The 18768-nt window shown below is 43.9% G+C and overlaps 1 protein-coding gene across 1 annotated transcript in view; it reads right to left on the reverse strand.

Annotated features, from left to right (window-relative positions):
- LOC144773862 (sodium/hydrogen exchanger 4-like) overlaps nucleotides 1–18768 on the reverse strand; it is a 513028-nt gene that overhangs the window by 164729 nt on the left and 329531 nt on the right. The window lies entirely within an intron of this gene.

The following is an 18768-nucleotide window of genomic DNA, read 5'->3' on the forward strand; positions in this document are numbered from 1 at the left end:
TGAACAGATAATGTCCTATCCCTACACAAATGGCACATTTACCCCTATAGATAGCCTGGCTGACAGGACATGGCTGAAAGGGGGGCTCTGAAATTTAGAGAGCTACTTTGAAGTCACCCTCTACATCAAAGGCGCTTTTTGATATAATTAGTGGGTCTCTGGCCCCCTAAGATCAGACACTTCTGGGCCTTGAAATTAACCTCTGTCAGAAGGATTGCTGCACTGCTTAAAGACTCATCTTTGGACTGCAGATTTTGAAGGCCTGATTTTCTCTTGAATTACCCTGCTGCCTGCCAAGTGATCTCCGAGGGCTTGTTTGCTTGCCTCCTGTTGCTTCAGACGCTTAGGATATCTACACCTGCTCCTGTGCCTGGCTCACTGGAAGTGGCCCATAAACTTGCAACAAAGGTTTCAAATCATCTCTTACCTGTGTGCAACAGAACCAATGCATTGACCAGTTGCTGGAGTAAAATCAGCACATTTCATAGGAACCTGCATTTTGCCTCCAGAGATCGATGCATCGGTCAGCGTATCACTGCAACTAAATTTGGGTTAGATCGATGAATCCCCTCGGCTGCATTGCAGAATCTGGCGCATCGTTTGACGCCTCTTGACTCTGGCACCCATCTTGGCAACTGACGCATCTCCTTCACTGTGAGAAGATCGATGCGTCTTGTTGTCGGCGCTCAGGAAAGGTTCTGTGTTTACTAGGGGATATATGGTACTGTAGCTGTCAAGCATACTATCACAGTCGGCCCGAACTTTGACTTTGCCCCGGTCCAGCAGGTCCTAAAGTAACCTTTTAAGCACTACTTGCTTCTAAGGGCTTTAGGAGATTTATTCTTTTCAAAGTAAAATTCTCAACCTCTATATATTAGAGTTTTGACGCTTTGGTCTTGTTTTGTTCACATCTGTAGCATTTCATTCTGCTGCATCCCCTGCCAGATTGTATGCATAGATGATTACTCATACAGGAGGTCATGATTACTACAGCAGTCCTCCGTGAGTATTTTCAATTCTTTTTCAGAAAACTTCGGTTTTATCTTTCTTTCCTCTGCCTTCTTTACTGGGTCTTGGCTGACCATGGGTATTGTTGGTAGTTGTTCCTTGGAGGTCGTCACAATTTCCAAACAGAGCACCGTGGCTGCTTTCCAGGCTTGACATTAACACCACTTCCTGGATGTGGGGTCATCATCCTGAACCAGGAAGTAATTTTCCACATTTGTGACCGTGTTTGCAACCTGCGACTGCGTTTGCAATTTTAGAATCACTAAATGCATTTCCCAAAATAAGGAAGCAATTCATTTGTGAGACGCTATTCTTTTCAGTGCAACATATGTACATTCTGATAAGCAATTGCCTAATTAAGATATGCAAAAATCGCAATTAGGTAATCCTTAATCAGAGCCTTTGTACATATAGCCACTAAAGTGGAGTTACATAAAAGTAATTTCAATGTATGCTTTGTGGTTTCTAGCCCCGATTAAGTCATTTATGACGAAACACGTGTTGGCTGGAATGATTGAAAAATAAAGAAATACCTATGACTTAACAAAGATTATGAACAAAAAAAAGATTATGTTTTCTCTTTGATGACTGAAGAGGAGTGCTCAAGGGACCAAGGTTGAACAAATACAAACTTTTCCCAGAGTCAACAGGTGCCAACCGCTTCTAAACTAGAAACACACCTTTCAAATTGGTCCCAAAGAACCACAATCATCCTGGAGTACTGATTAACAACAAACTGTGAAATATAATAATTGACAACATTCACCCTCTACTAGTCTCCTACAAGCGCAAACCTTTTTCATTTGTCTGTACTGAACATCTTCCTATGGAGTAGAGAAAAAGCTGCGAAGATGGCAACCACCCCGCAATTCAGATGATCTTTACCCTGCTTTCTCTGCATATCCCGAATCACCTTTTGAGGGAAACAGAAACAATGCTAAAAATGTAAATATAGAAAGGCTCAAAGCCCAAAGTCTGAGCAAATAAATAACATGCTACAATGACTTAATGAAGACTCCACTCCCAAACACAGAGTTCCACGTGACTTATGTTATTCTTTAATTGGCATATAATACGCACAAATAGGAAGAGGGTGCTGCATCTGAATGCTATCCTCTCACAAAATGCCAGATTACCAGTGGGTCACAAACCATGCTACTGGTAAGACTGGCCTAATAGGGGGATACAGTTTACAAGTGAGATTACCGCTACAGGAAGGAAGACTAACAAGGAACAGAGGGGCATATTACCAAGGGCCTTATCGCCGCTTTAGCGGGAATTTTTCCCGCTAAAGTGGCGATAATTTAATCGCCCTATTACCTAGCTGTCGCTAACACCAGTTAGAGACAGCTAATAGGAGATAGCGAGCTTCTGGGGGCCCACTTTGCATATCAGCAATATATATAGCTAATGACATGCAAAGTGGGCGTGCCAAGATGTTAGCGACTGGAAACAGTCGCTAACATCGCTAACTCCTATTACCAACTTTTGGAAATAATCGCGCTAAGCGCGATTATCTCCAAAAGCTAACGACTGCCCAGAGCAGTTCTTAGCCATGTTATCAAATGGGAGGTGGATAACATGGCTAAGAGCATTTGCTCGATAATGCAGGAATATCACTGATTTCTCAGCGATATTCATGCATTTCCCACGATTTTTACCGCTTTTGAGATAAACCTTGATAATATCAAGGTATCTCAGCGGTAAAAATCGTCGGAGCGCGGCGATATTATTTTACCCGCTAACCAAGCTTAGCGATAATTATCGCTATTGCTTGGTACTATGCCCCAGAATTCTCCCTGTCTTCTTCCAAATGCTGTCTAGCATGCACCTTGGGTTTAAGAATATGCCTCTATAGGAGACCCAAAGTCTAATTCATATCAGACCCTGGTGCAATTCAGAGGAGTTGTGCCAGCTACATTTGGCTGAATGTTGCAGGTTGTCTTCGACATACCCATAGGAGAATTCCTGATCAGGAACTGAAAAGATAGACTTAACAACGTCACCATAGAGGAAAGATCATCCAATTTGTGACTTCATCATTCTAAAAACCTACAATAATAAATGGTGAAGTTTCGAGTTTTTTTAAAAGTACTCCATAACTGTCACTGGTTCCTGGAGAAACTATACAAGTATAATGTAATGTAAGGCCAGACTTTAGATGCTGGAAATGTCCAGCCGATATCTGTGACATTCGGGAAACATCCTTTACAACGCAACTTTTACCACGCAGTGCCTTTACGATGCAACTATTACAACGCATGTCATTACAACGCATAGCGCTGGGGGCACTCTAGGATAGGGAATAGATTTAATTTACTATCCAACACCTTCCCTACTAACCACGGGGACTGGAGTTGGAATAGTAAATTAAACTATTCACTATCCAGCACCCCTAAGCGCGATGCGTTGTAAAGGCATGCGTTGTAAAAACTGCGTTGTAAAGGCATGCGTGGTAAAAACATGCGTTGTATTGTCATACATTCGTGACATTCTACACCACCTGTGGGCCTATGATCATCTGTCGTGGTCTTGTCACAAGAAGAAGATTATATATTGGTGCCATGCTGCTTTAAAATTACTATCTCTGCATCTATGGCATTTCTCCATGACATGATAGATGAGCTGCACGGCACATCATAAAACACAGACCAGCGAAGATGGTGGGCCATGTCGTTAGGACTAGCCAAGCTTTGTTATATATGAATATGGAAGACTAAAACTGTACTCAACCTTAAATAACTGGTTCAGAGAAATATTGTCTCTGGCCTCACATGAAAGACTGATATACACAGGCTGAATGAACAACTCCCAGTCTCTGACTTAAAGTGGGGCCACTGTCTGCAAGATGTGGGAGACATTTATGAAATGTGTTGGGAGTACAGAGATACAGAATACCTAGAACTCTTTAATACCACATAGTTATCATGTTTAAATCTGCTGCAACATTGACAGGATGGATTATCTTTTTTAAACAATAACCCAGTCTGGCCACATCCTCTGCTATGCAAGAGAGCGCACTCAACACTGAGAAAGTATCTATTTGCCTAATACAGCTTTACAAACTCTCTTTTTTTTTTTTTATCCACGAATCTGCTATCTGCTAACAGCCTTCTTTCAAAGGTCCAGTTTGTTTTAGACCGTTCTAGCCCTCCCATATTGTAGTTCAGCAGCAAAGGGTTGTGATCTGAAATAACCCTTGGGAGTCTACTTATCTTAACTTTTTCAGATTCCAAAGCAGAGACAAAAAAATAATCCAATCTTGAATATCTCTGAGCTGGATTTGAAAAGTAAGTATAACCTAGATTTGAAGGTTCTTTAGCTCTCCATAGGTCCTGTAGCCCATGAGAAGCTAACATAGATTGAACCGCTTTAAAGACTCTAGGTTTCCTTCCCTGATACAATACACCCATCCCCCATTCAGATGAGATATTTAAATCTCCCGTAAACACTAGAGGGGAGTGCCAATTTGCAAGCTCTATTTCAAGGAAATCGTAAATTTCGGGATCGTCCTCATTGGAACCATACACCGTACAAATAGTTAGCCCCAACTCCATCTCTATAATCACCCATCGGCCATTACTATCTACTTTCACCTTTTTAGCTTGCCCTAAACTTTTTCTTCCTAGAATGGCAACCCCTCTGATGGTTGATGTTTGAGTTGTACAGGCTAATAGTTCAAATCCATTTATACAAAGCAAATTTCTCTTAGACCAAGGGAGGTGGGTCTCTTGTAAGCAGAGAAGATCTATTCTATTATGTTTAACTAGATATGCTAATTTCTGCTTTTTCTCCAATCGTTTAATCCCCCCACATTCATTGTACATTAATTAATGTGTGTCATCGCTACGAGTGTTACAACCTGTATCAAGAATCTTTTCAAAGTTCATTTCCCTTGCTTGCCTCCGTTGACCTTTACCTATTCTGCACCCTTCCTTCCATTTTCCATTTTTTTTTGTTTTCTTCTCACCCACCCTTCACCCTTCCTTCCCTCTCCTTCACCCTCCCTTCCCTTTTCCCTCCCAGCTTTACAAACTCTCTATAGAGCAACTTGTATGTTAGTGTTTGAAAACTACATTGTTATAGTAGAAATATGTCACATGTGCCATCCACCCCACTAACACTGTCTCAATATTTCCCACACCTTTTTCTTAGTTGTTCCCTGTAATCATACTGCAGCAGAACTAAGCTATTAACATAGCATTGTGGAATCGTATAGATACTCATTGCACACAAAGCTTTTCTCTGACACATGGACACTATTACCATGGTGTCATTAGATTGCATTATTGTTCTTTACTACATTTCACACAAGTAGCATGCTCAGTGTTTGTGTAGTATTTGATAAATCCAATAAAATTAGTACAAAAGGGAGTTTTAGCTCTACTACCAATTAGAGAGAAGAGTACGATGGTAAATCCTTTGGAGATTCTCACATTTGATGTCAGAGAAAACAGCAGGGATAGACAGAATGAGAGATCATTCAATTCAGAAAGATACCATTTGAGCAGCGGATGGTGCCTTGAATTCATATTGATTTGAGTCTCCAGAAAAAAGCAGGATGATGAACCATGTCAAAGGTGGCAGATACATCCAAAAATAGGGGTGTCGCTAATGTATTAGATGCCACTGAAGATCATCCCTAACTGCAATTATTGCAGACTTAATGCTCCTAAGAGAGTGAAATTCAGTATTTGTGTCATAGAGAAGATCCTTCTCTACTATGTAAGCTGTAGTTGCGCACGGGCAGCTCTTAAAAGAAACCTGCCAGGTGAGGTCATTCCAGATTGAGTGATAGTGAGATAAGAGCTTTTTCACAGCTTTTTGTGATTTCTCACTGTAGGAAAGTGCCCTTTTCAACATAGTCACCCCCACTTTTTGCCTTGTTTTTTATGTGTTTTTGACTAGAAATGCACTGGGTACTGCTAATCTGGCCCCGCTGCCAGATCTCTTTCCCAAAACTGAACAATTGTTTCCCGCAGTTGGCAATGCTTTTAGTACTCTAAAAGTCTCAAGTAAATGGTATGCCTGGTACCTATGGCCTAAGGTACTAAAGGGGGTCCCTAAGGGTGGCATCCTGAATCGTGCCACCATATGGGCCCTCGCACAGAGCTCATTCCTTTCCATTGTAGGCTGCGTGTCTTTGTTCAGACAAAAGTGAAAACATGACATGGCATGCAGCCTGTGTGCCATGCATTCCGACACTGCATGCAGTATAGGTAAGTCACCCCTACAGCAGGCCCTACAGCGCTAAGGCTGAGTGCACTATACTACATGTGAGGGCATAACCGCACAAGCAGGTATTTCCCTGTGCTGGTAAGTTCCATTGCTTGCAGTACAAGTGAACAATGAAGATATTTTACAAGCATGTGCTGGACACTGGTAGAATCGAGTATCCCAGCTAAATGATGGATTCCCTGAAAAAAGGGATGTTTGGTAGCAAACATCTCAGATTCATAAACCTCTGCTGATGCCAGTGTTGGATTGAGTAATACATGCACACGGAGGGCACCTGAGAGGTGCCCCCTGAAAACTTACAAGCCACTGGTGTGATGACTGACTGGTTTTGACCAGCTTGCCACCAGAGACGAGTTTCTGACCCCCAAGGGTGAGGTCTTTTGCTCTCTGGGGCCAATAAACCAATCATGCTCGTGCAGTGGTTGCCTTGCACCCTCGTCCACCGAATAACCGGGGGATTGGCATTAAAAGGCAGGGGAGACTCGAAGGGGGTCACCACCTTTGGTATGTGAATTTGGCTTCTCTCACGGGACAGGAAACCAACCCCCTTTGTACAGAGCACTTTTGCACCTAGACAGGCTGAAAGTTAGGTAGTCAAGACAGGTGTATTCTCCCTTAGGCAAGCACCACCCCTGAACTGGGCTGCTTGAAGTGGATGCGACTTTTCAGATGTGACCATTGGGTGATGGCAAATTGAGGATCTCTGGGACATGGTTGTGCCCACTTCCCCCATAATGTGTTCATATAAGAGCATAGTGACCCCCCAGGAGTACGTAGCCCATTGGCTTCTACCCTGCACTCCCCTAACTCCCTAAATTCAGTATTTAGGGAAGCCCTGGCACCAGGAAATCAGAGCCTGCCAAAAAGGACAGAAGAGCGATGAAAACAAGAACTGCAGAAGAAGTGACTGACTGGGCACCAGCCTGCCGGCCTGTTTGCCTATTCCTGACAATTTCACCAAAGTCATCTCACCCTGCGAGCTGTTAACCCCTTCGCTGCGGGGGTTATTCCCCCGCTATGCTGGGGGGACAGGGGCTCGCACAGCGCCCGCATGCTCATGACGAGCTGAGCTCGTCATGAGGCACGGTGCTCCTGTGCTCATGATGAGCTCAGCTCGTCACAGGTGCATTACCTCCCGTGGAACGCTCAGCACAGGAGGGGAATTCTCCCCGCACCTGAGCGTTCCACGGCTCATGACGAGCTGAGCTTGTCATGAGCACCGGAGCGCCGTGGCTCATGAGCCTCGAAGAGGTTAATCATCCAAAGCCTGGGGTGACTGTCAGCACACCTCCAAAGGCTCAGTAACTACTGTGGAGCAGCAGAGATGCTTGCCTGGATCCTACAGGTACCCCAAAGAAACCTGTGAGGGCTCTGGACCGCAAAAACCTGACACTGCAAAACACCACTGCACCCGTGCTTCCTAGCCCAAGCTGAAATAGGCCAATGTTGCTCATGTGGTCCCCTGGCCTTCCAAAGACAAAACCCACCTTGGACTTACCCACTGTGGACTTTCTGTCACCGCCTGCAGCCTCTGTTTGCAGGCCCCCTCTACCACGAGTGCTCCCGGTGATGAAAATCCAATACCTTAAGACACCTCTGCACCCGTTACCATTGGCACCTGGAGAAGAGGACCAAAGGTGTACCCACGTCCCTGAGCATTGCAAGAGCTGAGCCCCTATGTTGGTTCGGCCCAACTGGTCCCCCAGTCCGAGCCTGCTACCTCTTTAAAATGCTGGATCCCTGGCTGAGGAAGAAACCTCTCTTGGAAAAAGGGCAGAGGATTCTGAGCAGTGGCAGCCACCACAAACAAGGGGTGGCTGGGTAGGAGGAGTGAACATGGGAGGGTAAGGCGTGGGGTGCTGGTAATAAAATACCTTTAAAACATAACTTAACTGAAGCAGCTGTCCGCCTCCTGCATTGTGCCTCCCGTCCTGTTGCTATTCCCAGCAGCATCTGGGATATACTCCCATCCAATCCCCGTGCTGCTAGGGCAGCACGGTGATTGGCCTGAGTGGGCTGAAAAGAAGCTCTGCTCAGGACAAGGAGTCTGTTGGGGTTTCTCCATCCCAGCTGTTCAATGCCCCAGGCTGCAGAAACCTAAGTGCACTTGTGTGCTTGGACAGCCTGAGAAGGCCGGCCAAACACATAGGCACACCTAGGGAGTGCACATTGCACTCCTCTTCCCATGCCCTGCCCTCCCTGTACAAGCGGGCTCAGAGCCAGCAAATTTAAATGAAACAATGCTAGAACATAGTTTTATTTGTCATTTGCTGGCTCTGAGTCAGGCAGTGGGGCAACACTCCTCCCCATTGCGGAGGAGCCGCTGCTGAGGTGGATGACGTTGACAACTACTCGAACAGCAATCCTACCGAAAGCAACACTGGGATTTCTGACAGTACCTCAGGAGAAATAGACAGTGAAGATGCAGATCTTCAAAAGGTGGCCAAGAGGATTGCCTTAGAGGCTATACCCCTAGCTACAGAGAAAGAAAGAGCTGAGATGGGCCTAGGACCTATCTCTGGTGGCAGCAAAGCAATTAATTGGGAGAAAGGAAAAGCTTTGGAGCCTACAATCCCCACAAGGATTGTCCCCAAATTCACAGAGGGTGATGATATCACCGAATGGTTTATGGTCTATGAGAGGGCTTGCAAAATAAGGCACCTCAACCAAAATTATTGGGGCTCTCTCCTCTGGGAGCTGTTCTCAGGACAGTGCAGGGATAGGCTCCTGACACTGGATGAGGCGGATGCTGAGTCTTATGATCTCATAAAGCATACCCTGATTGAGGGTTCTGGAAACACCAGTGAGGAGTACAAGATCAAGTTCTGGGAGACTCGAAAAACCTGGGTGGATTTTGTAGACTTTTCAGTGAAAACACTAGGTGACAGGTTGAAAGGTAATAATGTGCCTGAATATGATGGGCTTTATAATCTTATTATGAAAGAGTGCCTGTTGAGTAACAGTGTTGTTGAGAAATTACATCAATACCTGGCAGACCTAGGGACATTTTCTCCTCAAGAGTTAGGGAAGAAGGCAGGCCACTGGGTCAAGACAAGGGTAACCAAGACAACCCATGGTGGCGTGACCAAAAGAAGGGAGTCACTAAGCCTCACCAAAGGAAAGATGGTGACCAATACAAAGACAGAAACAGAGTCTTCTCAAGGCCCCCAAAAGCTGTTCAGGAGGGTGGACCCGAGCCAAAATACAGTCTAGGGGTTGGTGCAGGGTAAGAAGTGGGAACCCATATGGCTTGGTGCTTTAACTGCAAGGCCAACAGGCACCAAACATAAGACTCTAGCTGTCCCAATACAAGGAGTCCCCCTTGTGCACCTGCAGTGAATGCAGTGCTAAGTCTTTAAATAGGATCCCAAGTGAACCCTGACCGTGCCATATAGCTCACCAAAGCACCATTAGTCTCTGAGGGTGGGGTTGATGTAGCTGCCCTGGCTGTCTGGGCCATCAGCATGGAAAAATAGAGACACCAGCCTCCTATAGATGGGATCAGAAATGTAGCACTGAGGAAATACAGGTGCAAGTGTCATTATGGTAAGATCAAATTTTCAAAGAGAATTCCCTCCAGGATATGGTGTACCACCACATCACATTCCCATGCACTCTCAGTGAGTGACATAAAGGGAAAGTTTTCCTAAATGTGAAATTGACAGAAGGCTGTGTGCACATTCAGTCGAGTAAGTATACACAAACTACAGGGTATCCTCAATGTCCATCTAGTGTTTGGTGTTGATCACCGTTTTGCCATTGCTGTGCAAAGTTCTAGAGATACTCATAGCGATCTCACAAAAGAGTTGTGTTTCAAACAATATATAGACATTTGCCCTCTCAGGACTTGGCTCATTGTGGAGTATGACCCACTGGCAGCTTAGGCAACACTGATAACTGACAAGAGTCAATCAAACTTTAAAAAAAGATTATCGACCTGTCATGCAACAAAACTACTCAACAACTTCATATTTCTCTGTTGCATAAGTGGCTTGTGAACTTTGTGCTTACTATTCACCTTTCAACATTGCACAACAGAAAAATCATTCATGAATGCTAATATTAGTATGCTTGTATTCAGGTAATCGCTTGTGACATGTTTAGAGTCAAATATAAACTTGAGAGGAGGGACACTGATGGAAACATCATGTTTGCCTGTGTGGTGACAGGTGTTGCATGTGGATAAATTAAGCAGAGACAATATGTATCCCGAGGATGGCGCTGGGTTCTCGAGCTTTGCAACATACAGGCACATTTTCTTTACTTTATGGACTAATTGACAAAATCCATTAGTGGATAATAAACACATAAAGATAGAGGTACTGATACCATACCAAATTGTGCTGGTGTCTGATTGTAAAATATAGTTCTGAAGAATACGCTCTCAGCTCTTGATCCCGTCATTGAGTGCAAGACTCCATTGTCATGCGCCTCAGCCTGAAGAAAACTTCGGTGAGACGGCTACTTACTCATACTCAGACGTGTGACACCAGAGGCCAACAAAGAGCAAAGGGTGAGTGTATGCAGCAGAACGCAGAAGAGCAGAGGCCAACGGGCATACAACCGACCCCCATACCAACACCCCCATCCACCTCCCCCATGTTCATCAGACCCCATGCCCTCCGAGACTTTTTAACTCTCACCAAGGACTGCTGCAACAACAGGCGAGCCACTACAACACTATGGCAGCTTCACAGCAAGTACAATAAACAAAGCACTTACCTAACATAAATAGGCTTTTGACCTGTTCTACATGGGAAACAACCTTTACAATGCAGTTAATAAATCGCACTACTTTTACATAACAGTCATTACATCGCAACATCCTTTACATCACATGTCATTACAACGCAGCCATTACATTGCATGTCACTACAAGGCATGTCATTACAATGCATGTCACTATAACGCAGGCATTACAGCGCAAGTCATTACTACGCATACCATTACAACGCATAGTACTCTTACACGATCCAACACTTACCCTACAGATGCACTCACTGGAGTTAGAATAGTAATTTTTACCCCTACACTATCCAACACTTACCCTACTGTTGCACTCATTGGAGTTACAATAGTAATTATTATCCCCTATAATATACAACACTTACCTTAAATGCAATGTATTGGTATGCATTGTAATGGTATGTGTTGTAAAGGTATAATGCTTTGTAATGAAATGCGTTGTAAAGGTAGTTTCTGAAAATGTGATATAATGGCATGCTATGTAAAAGAATACGTTGTAAAGGATGTTGCAATGTAAAAACTGCATTGTAAAGGCAGGCATTGTAAATGTATGCTTTGTAACATCATACATTCGTTCTACATTCAGTAAAAATCGAATTCAGGTAGAAGTCAATGATTTTAACAGAAACTGTGTCCAGTTGGCTGCGAAGGATGATTATGTTGGATAAAATGATTAAACAGATTAATTTGTAACACGAGTATCAGTATAACCTTGCCATAAATACAAATAAAAAACATTACTTACATAAGTACCCAAAGTCACATTCCAGGCATTGAATTCATTCAACTCAAACTTACTAATTTATTAGTGTATAAACTCTAAAAAGTATATCAATTAAAGGTCGCAGACAGTGTGTCAACATGAATGATCAACACAAGTGACAAAATACACTATCACAAGACAAGAAGCCCAAGACACACTACAATTACAATGTAAGCTTAAAAAGCACATGCACAAGCAAATATAATAATGACAAATCGACAAACCTTAAGGAAAATAAACATGGTGGCTAATGTACTTTAACAACAACAACAAAGTAATAATCAAATGACTAAAAAGTGACAAAACAAAACAAATCAATACAGTGTTACAGGAACCACTTGAAACAGTGCTGTTACTGAAATGGAGGTAGACCAGCCATCTAGTTAACAGGGAGAGCCGAGCTAGAGCAGAGTCAAAGGTTTGGCTTGGCCCTTAGAGCCTGTGAATAAGCTGAGCCCTGAAAATGTTTGCTATGTAAATCCTACAACAAATATTTTTAAAAGTGCATTTCTTATACATGTGGAAGCTTTGAAATTAAGATTATAGCACTGTACTGAGAAGTACTTATTAAAAGTGATAGTTTCTAAATATGACGCATTAGTGAACTAAGAGTCAAGACAATTGTAATGTAAACCCTGTATGTGGGCCAGATCCTTATAGAGCAAGATTATAGTCCATTAAATCAAACACAATAGTTTTTTGTACAACTGGTATTATGAACTCACATATTTGAAAGTTTTCATGTGAGATAATGAAGACAACAAATTTTGGGTAAAGTAAACTATTTGCCCAAGACGTCTCAATTTAAGCAGGAAGTCTAAGGACTTAAGTTTAACCAGGGCAAACGTCTAGCTTTACTACTTGTAAATGCTCTTTGTGAATAACGAAAGTCAAAAAGTCAGACTTTTGTCTCAGTATACCTTTGTGAATTGTGCCCTATATTCATGGTGACAGGAAAGCCAGGGATCCACAATGCTATTGTGTGAAGCTAAGCCACCAATTGGGAAAATTAGAGAACTCCGTCATTGCCCAATGGAGATGGGAAAAACACTACAAAAGCCATGAAGGTCAAAACACCTGAAAGAATTGAAATGGAATATGTCAGTTATGGCACCAAACCACCTAACTCAAGCATGAAAAAATTGGAAAGAAATATGATGAATTGCATTACATGGAACATAAAGGTAATTAATTACAAAATGAAGAGGCAAAAAGTCCTCTTCCACTGCCGCAGACCGAAAGCACACATTTCTCAAGTGTTAGAGACGCACCTGGATTACAAATAATTCGTCAAACTCAGACAAGTGTAGGTGGTACATCTCACATTCTCAAAAGCCAAAAGAAATAAAATCAAGGCTAATGAGTGGAAGTTATATTCTAAATCAAGGGTATGAATTATAACTTAAATGATGATCAATCTACAGAGGTCGCAGATTTAGGAAACTAATACAAGATCTCATCAAAAACATCTTGCAGAATTTATGGTGGTCACAGTAACATTTTAATCTACTCAATATCAGACAGAAAGACTAAATCAAGATGGACAGTGAACTGATTGCAGAAACGTTGGTAATTATATTCCTGTAATTAAAAAAGAAAGGCTCAGTTCTGCTATCAATGCAGTGGTTGGATCTATTATGCTCTCTGACCAGGAACTCCAAAACAAAGAATTCAGAGAGGAGTTGTTTGAACATAATGACTCCCCTGAGTTCTCCCCCACAAAAGTATTGGAAACCTATACAGTCTTCCTACACTGTGACATCATTCATCTAATTTGGGCTAATAAAAAGGTCTCATACAGAAAATAGGTGCGCTCAAAAGGATAATCAACAAGTTTGAACAATGCATATATCCAACATAAAGAACACTGAACCACTCTGAATCAAAACAATTATAAATATTCTAGCATAGAGAAAATTCCAAATGCCGTACTACCAGCAAGCATATTGGTATATGAGAAAGGCATAATGACTTCCACTGTTAACAAAGGTGATCAAGTCAGAACTAAGCCTAGAACATTATTAACATATTCCAAGACATTCACAAATACCTATATTTCAGTTTTTCTATTTCACAATGTCTTAATAAAATAATGTCTTAATTTCACAATGTCTTAATAAAATACCTAGGCAAGGTGTCTCCACAATTATTATCAAGTCAATGAATACAGGCTAAAAGATACTAGTAAGGACATTCAAGGTCTCACAATAATAAAAGCCCCAGACCAGAAGAAGTTACCAATACTTTAACTAGCACATCACAGAAGAACTAACGCCAAGGCTTAGATCTAGGTACAACCACTTCACAAATAATAAGGTAGATGAGGCATCCTTCAATGAGACAACAATTACTGTTATCCCAAATGAAGAGAACTATCTATAGCAAACTAAGATTTAAAAGTTGATAACCTTAAACAATAGATGCAAAACATTTGAAATAATATTAAAATTCTGCCTAAAACCCATCACATCATAACACTGCTAATCAATAATATCACCTCAGCTGAGGATTAGCATGACAGACATGGGGCGATTTTACTCTTGAGTGTGACAAGGCATTCAACCAAGTTGAATGGAAATACATTTTTTAGTCTCTGAAATGGCATGGTATGCCTCAAAATTATATTAAAACAGTAAGTCTACTGCACATACAGCCAAAAGCTCATACATTTTTTAAACAAATAATGTCACCACTCTTCTGACTACAAAGAGGCTGGCAACATTTTGGACACAGAACCTCTACTAGAAATAATAACCAACAAGGATCAAATATATCAGAATGAGTGCAAAGTGGCAACATATGAATTCAATAGAAATGATGCAGAACTGCAATACGTCCTCGTGGACGCCGTTTCTATGGTTTCCATGGATACCAAGGCGTCGGAGCAGTCGGAGCAGACGGGAGCTGCAGTCGCAGCTCAGGCAGTGTCACAGTGGGTGGAGAGCGGCTCAGAGGAGCTGGCTGCGGATCCTGTTGTACGAGTTGCCATGAGTAGCAGGAGTGCCAGAGCTAAGCTATGTGGGCAAATAGACGAAGGGGTCTCTGTCAAGCTTCATGAGCAAGTTGTGGAAGGAAGCGGAGGCAAGGGAGCCGCTAGAGAGATGGAACGCAGAATAGGCGATGTAACTGGGTCAGCAGGGGCCGTAGGGGAAGAGACAGAGCCAAGAGACGATGGAGCATTGGATAAACCTGACAAACTAACAGGGGGGGTGCTGGAAGCCTCATGTTCAGAAGTAGACAATGTCAGTCTTGGTGATTCAGGGGCTGGTGGTGATATTGGCGGTGGTGCAGCCTCACCAGACCGGTTTTATTCGGTCAGTAAGGATTCAGACTCAGTGGGCTCGGAGGAAGAGAGCTCAGGGGGAAGCTCCTGCTCTGGAAGTACCTCTGCAGCTATTAAAAGTACGCAAAAAAAGAAACGGATATCTAGTAGGAAGATGAACCCCCTAGACAGCCCTGCGGACCCTTCTAAAAAACTGTTATGGGATTATTGGGCCACTTCTCAGACCTATTGTGAACTAGATGCTACCCTCGGCCTGGATGGGAACCAGGTCCCCCCCAAAGTGCCACCCCAATCTGTATCAATGGATATGCTTTTTAATACTCGCCAAATCCATGCAAAGCGAGGCCAGGGCTGAGAGCCGGAGGGAAAGGCAAGGGACAAGAAAGATACAGAGTACTCTGAGGAAAATGAGTAAATGCTATGATGAGATCACGGAGAGGGTGATGCACGTAGAAGAAAGGACGGGGAAACTCGAGGATGATTTCAACAGCCTACAGACTTTCAAGCAGGATCAGCAGAAGGTGGCTGAAGACGTTACGTTACGTTAAAATATTTATACCGCGCACGTTCACCAACGGTTTCATGGCGCTCTTTGACAAAAAAACGGTTACCAGGGAGGAAGGGTTACTCAGATGCTGACTGGAATAGGTGAGTTTTTAGTAATGTACGGAAACAAGCATAGCTGGGGCAGAGACGGAGAGTCAATGGGAGAGTATTCCAAGTAGAGGAGGCCAAGTAAGAGAAGCTCAGTCCTCCATGCTTTTTCCTTCTGTATTTAGGAACCTCAAGGTAATTGAGAGAGGTAGAACGGAGAGCTCTGTGGGGGATGTATCGTGACAAGCAAGATAAGATGAAGGCCGGGGCTGAGTCGGTGAGGGCCTTGAAGACGGTGCATCCAAGATTAAAAATGCAGCGTTTAGAGACAGGGAGCCAGTGAAGATTGCGGAGAAGGGGAGTAACGTGCTGGTATTTGGGCTGACGAAAAATCAGGCGAGCGGCCTGATTCTGCACCAATTGTAACCGGTGGAGGTGGTAGGCCGGAATCCCCGCGTACAAGATGTTAGCATAGTCGAGTCTGGAGGTGATGAGAGCAATGATAACAAGGATCAGGGCCTCTCTGGAGAGAAACCTACTGATCTTGCGGATCCGCCTAAGGTGAAAAAAACAGGATGAGGTGACAGAGTTAATTTGTGGTCTCATTGACAGATCTTCAGAGATGATCACCCCCAGACTCCTCACTGTGCTCACAGGAGTGGGTGCTGTCCCTAGAGATGGAGGCCAATAGGAAGGATTCCACAGATTGGCGGAGCCACCCACCAGTACTAGCTCTGTTTTTGCAGGGTTCAATTTCAGTTGACTATGGTACATCCATTCCGCAATGGCCAACATGGTAGACTGAAAATTAAGACAGGAGGAGGGAAGGGAGTCGATGGGGAAAATTAACTGAAGATCATCTGCATAATTAAAAATAGTGACCGGGGTATTTCGAAGTGAGGCTAATAGGGGTTGCAGATATAAATTAAATAATAACGGTGACAGCGCAGAGCCCTGAGGGACCCCGCAGGTTAAAGATAGAAGAGGTGCAGCAAAGGTGGATAGATGAACTGCCTGAGAGCGGTTGTCTAGGAAAGATCTGAGCCAATCAAGAGCTACCCCCTGGATGCCAGCGTTATTGACACGGTCGATCAGAATCGCATGATCGACCGTGTCAAAAGCAGCCGACAGGTCCAACAGGACAAGGGCCTGAGAGATGTTTTTGTCGGCACCCTTCCTGAGGGAATCCATGACGGCCACTATGACCGCCTCGGTGGAGTGGAGGGGTCTAAAACCCGCTTGTTGGGCATCCAGGAAGGAAGAGCTCTCGATGAATGTACTAAGGCAACGGGTGACATACGTCTCCAAGATCTTTCCTAGATAGGGAAGAAGGGAAATGGGTCTGTAATTGCTTAAAATAGAAGGATCTGCATTAGTCTTTTTCAAGATAGGCAGAACCGCTGCCTGTTTAAAGGAGCGGGGTACTACTCCGATGGCTAAGGAATTATTGAGCAGGGCTAATGGGGGGCCTGGGCAGGCCAAAAAGGCCTCTCTCAGAATCTGAGGTGGACATACGTCATTGGGAGACCCTGAACTGACTTTCTGGAGCAAGGAGGAGAATTCTTGTAACGTGATCGGCGGAAACTCTGTCAGCTTGCTGGTGTTCATAGGGGGAAGAGGAAGGGGTAAAGGAGATGAAGGAGGAGGAATATTCTTTTTGAAATAGCAATTTTTTCAGAAAAGTAAACGTTGAGGGAGTCACATAAAAGTTGGGTTGGTTGGAGTTGGGGTGTGACCCTGTCAGGGAGGGAGAGCTCATTGACAATGGCAAAGATGTCTTTAGTTTTATTCTTAGAAGCCATTAATTTATTAGAAAAATAGGCAGTTTTGGCTGCCAGAATCGAATTTTTGTAAGAATTAAGAGAATCTTCGAAAATGATTCTAAGCTGGGGGTCGTAATTGCGTCTCCAGCGACGCTCAGCTTGGCGGAGAGCAAGTTTATCCGCTTTAAGTTGGTCAGAGAACCATCGCTGGGCGTCGTGGGGGCGCTTAGCTTTAATTGTTTTAAGGGGGGCAACTTTATCACAAGCACAGAGTAGCCATTCTTCGAGATGATTTGCCTGATCGGCTATCGAGGTCGAGGAGGTAGGAAGGGAAGAGGCCAGTGTAGCGTGAAAGTCAGCCAGATTAGCGCTTTTCCAGTTGCGAGCAACAAAATTCTTGACAGGGGGGGGAAGGCAAACAGTATGAAGATGAAGATGAAAGGAAATAGAATAATGGTCGGACCAAGAACAGGGAAGGACGGAGGGAAGGGAAAGGTCAAGATTAGATGTCCAAATTTGGTCCAAGATGTGACCCTTGTGGTGAGTAGGAGTATGAACGTGCTGGGAGAAGTTCATGCTGGTTAGAAGCTCAGTAAACTCCGTAGAGAGCAGGCTTTCACGGGCATCAGATGGCCAGTAGTTAAAATCGCCAATAATCATGGTGTGAGCATGATTGATGGCGAGTTGTGAAATAAAATCACCAAATAGTTTAGGGAAAAGAGGCATGTGTTCAGGAGGCCTGTAAACGAGAACACACACAAAAGCTAATTTAGCTGAGGAGAATTTGAGAGAGAGGCAGTCCGTTTTAGGGATACGAGTCGCAGACAGCTCTGTGAATTTAAAATCGGAACGGATAATGGCCGCCACTCCACCTCCTGTCTTCCCGGCAGGGCGGTTGGCCTGCATGATGTAATATCCAGCGGGAATTGCAGCGAGGATGTCGGGGGCAGAGTCCTCAGTAATCCACGTTTCGGTAAGGAGGAGAATATCAATGACACTCTGATGTAATAGTTGGAAGATCTCCAACTGGTGGCGTACTAGGGAGCGAGTATTCAGGTAGTGCACTGATAGTGAAGAGGATTTCTGAGAAGGAGGGGGGAAGGGACTGGGAAGGAGTCGTAGATGGGAAGGGTATCAAAAACATGGGTGATGGACGGGATCAATATGCCACAATCATGAGCTGCCCTCGCAGTGCGAGCAGAAATAGGTCGTGGGAAATTACATTTCCTAAGATCAGCGGAAGAATAGGATAAGAGATGGGCATTACGACGGGGCCCTGGGCCTGGTCGGCCGTGGACGGGCGCAGACGGGCTTGACTTGTGCGCGACTTTGGCGCGAAGTCGGCGCTCCCGCTGCGCTCGTCCGCTGCGCTT

Source organism: Lissotriton helveticus, chromosome 8 (genome assembly GCF_964261635.1).
Source record: "Lissotriton helveticus chromosome 8, aLisHel1.1, whole genome shotgun sequence".
Classification (NCBI taxonomy): domain Eukaryota; kingdom Metazoa; phylum Chordata; class Amphibia; order Caudata; family Salamandridae; genus Lissotriton; species Lissotriton helveticus.